The 2,897-nt window shown below is 47.2% G+C and overlaps 1 long non-coding RNA gene across 1 annotated transcript; it reads left to right on the top strand.

The window, feature by feature from the left end:
* The first annotated feature begins 1,113 nt into the window (after positions 1-1,113).
* Positions 1,114-2,015, top strand: LOC145799182 (uncharacterized). The gene is made up of 2 exons (XR_014341200.1): positions 1,114-1,212; positions 1,544-2,015. It is a non-coding gene; the product is annotated as an uncharacterized LOC145799182 (long non-coding RNA).
* Positions 2,016-2,897: the final 882 nt, after the last annotated feature.

The following is a 2,897-nucleotide window of genomic DNA, read 5'->3' as shown; positions in this document are numbered from 1 at the left end:
TACACATTCCCTTCCTGTCTTTTCAATTCTGCCTTTCATTATCTGTACACCATACACACTGCGCACACGCAATCTGTTCTACACTGACTGTACACTGCACACACTGCACAACACACCGCACACATTACACAATACACTGCACACTGTTCTCTGATTTCCGCTTTTATCTGTATACTGTTTTATCTGATAAGCCTACTCATGTCTGCTCTGTTATGTTCTGTAGTTGTGGGTGTATGCCTACTTTCCTAGGCTTGCCCCAGTACCAGACGAGGAGATGCCCCCCATGGTCCCATTTTCCCACCGTTTTGACGTGAGATGTGAGCGAAGGCCGCGGGAGCCCTTCATGTTCTTCCGCTGCTACTTTGACACCATCACCGTAGCCGAGGTATGTCAAACATTTCAGTTTATTAGCTTTTCTTTGCAATGTACCTTAAATAACAGATAGCAAACTGTATTTACTGCTATTTACAGATCACCTGGCAGCCGTGGGCCTCGTTGCTCATCGCAGTTCGGGAGCGGTATGCCGGTGCTCAGGACACTGCCCGATTCAAAGTCTTGTTAGAGGGCCCGGTTTGCCGTGCCTGGTACTTTGGGGAGCGCTTCTTGCGGCAGACCTTGGGCGTGCCAGAGTAGCCGGTTCCAGCACCTCCTCCTACCCATGCGAGGGACACTAAGAGATATACCTTAGCAGAGATGATGAGTTACACCATCGGTTGGAGCCATGAGCGCTTTGTAGACGAGGGCGACTATGCGGAGTTCGTCCAGACCTATATCATGCGGCCTCTGACCGGTGCCGGCCGAGTTGAGAGAGAGAGACCAGCAGCGCCAGCTGCAAGAGCAGGAGCATCGCGGGCACCTCGGGCATGAGGTAGGAGTGGGCCCCGGAGAGGGTAGGGAGCTGGGTGGCCCGAGCTGCCTACTATGATGACATGCCGAGGGCAGGGTGGGGAGACTTTCCAGATCCCCATCGCTCCCCCTCCGCCTGATCACGAGCTAGTCGGATTCTACGGCTTGCCTCCGGTATGTACTACTGCATTTTGCATCTTGTACAGTCATTTTATTTCATTTCTCTTGATGTTCTGCAGAATACTGATGTTTCTAACACTCTTGCAGACTTCTGCCGAGTACACTTGCCAGTCTTTGGAGTTGACTGCTTCTGTGATGGGGATGCTACAGCGGAGCCTCGACCTGCTGGCTATTTACGGTATCCCGGTAAGTTTTTTCAACCACAATCTCGAATTGTGCATAATCTGTTTCACACATAGTCTGATGCATCGCACTGTCAACATGGCACTTGATACGCGGCCCTCACGGCTTTGATACACTGTAACCCACGGATTGTTCACAGCATTGCTCACGACATTCATACACTGCATTCTATACTGACACACTGCTCACAGTATTCATACCCTGTACTCATACACTGCATTCTGTTCTGATACACTGCTCACAGCATTCATACACTGTACTCATACACTGCATTTTGTATTCATACTCTGCTTTGCATAGCATAACTGATGTATTTACCATTTGTCCTTTTCAGCCCCCATTCCAGATACCGGCTGCAGGGAGTGCTCCAGCAGGACCATCCGTGTCTGCCCGAGGAGGAGGCGGAGCAGGGCGAGGGACCACAGTACCCCCCCGCACCAAAGCGGGGCGCACTCATGTTGGGAGCAGCTCGCGGGCACCGATTCCAGATGATGATGAGTCCGAGACAGAGGCAGAGGCAGAGTCGTCTGAGGATGAGACTGGAGATGACTCGGGCTCGGGCTCAGATGGTGGGGCTAGCAACGATGCTCCTGGACCTTCGTCCAGGAAGAGGACGAGGACAGACTCTCATGCCTGAGACCAGTTGACATTGATCTAGACTTTTGCTGCTTTTCTTTCTTTTTGCTTTATTTTCCTTTTTTAGCTAGTAGTTTGAGCACTTTGTACTGCGTCAGACAGCTTTTATTTTCCTCAAAGCTATGTACTTAAAAAGATAATGGAATGAAACAAGCTTTTTGTTTGAAAAAGAGTTATATTTGCACATTTTATTCATCGCATCGCATCACTTTACACAATAATGTAAATGAGATTGAACTTTTGTTTGAAAATTAAACACTTGTATCGTAATAACCGGGTGGTGAACCGACTAATAACAAAGCAACTCATACAACATACTGCTCATTCTGAACACATGGCTTATAACACAGCGCTAAGTTCATTCGGCACACAGCTCATACAACGCACTGCTCATTCTGAACATACAACCCATAACACAACGCTTGGTTTATTTGGCACGCACTAATTCTGAACAAACAGTTCAATTCGAACAGACATGATGCAAAGATGGGATTGGCAGAAGTTGAAACATACTCAGATGCTCCAAATGTGGAAGAACAAACGTGGAGAATGGCACAGCACTTTGAAAATTGAGAAATGAACTCTCAATCGGGTATTGAGCCTACAACTGAATACAGCAAAAAAGACTCAACAACGAAAAACAAAAGGTAAACAATCTAAAGACAAACACAGACACTTGAAACGACTCAAGACAAGAATCGAGACAAACAAAAACAAAAGACACGACGCTCAGACGTGTTACAAAGGTGAGAGGCTCCTCAATTTCGCGAGGAGCTAGTTTCTTCGGATATTATTTTCCACCCTTTCTCATTTGTGATTCTCACATCACTCTGGCACTCAATCGCTGTTTTTCTAAAAAAGCCCTTTTTCTCACTTTTTCTCGACGCATATCTCTCTATTCTTCAATCTCTCATTTTTTTATCCCTCCCCTGGGTGGTTTGATGGATAAACAAAAAGTTGTGGGTTCATGCCCAGCATTACCAGCTCGTGGCTATTTCTTCTGGTGACGTCTAGTCGGTGTCACGGATAAGGGAGTGGAGTATCTTGATCCA

The sequence above is a fragment of the Camellia sinensis genome, chromosome 9 (genome assembly GCF_055761805.1).
Source record: "Camellia sinensis isolate YWXY chromosome 9, ASM5576180v1, whole genome shotgun sequence".
Taxonomy (NCBI): domain Eukaryota; kingdom Viridiplantae; phylum Streptophyta; class Magnoliopsida; order Ericales; family Theaceae; genus Camellia; species Camellia sinensis.
This window is presented reverse-complemented; position numbering and strand designations above follow the sequence as displayed.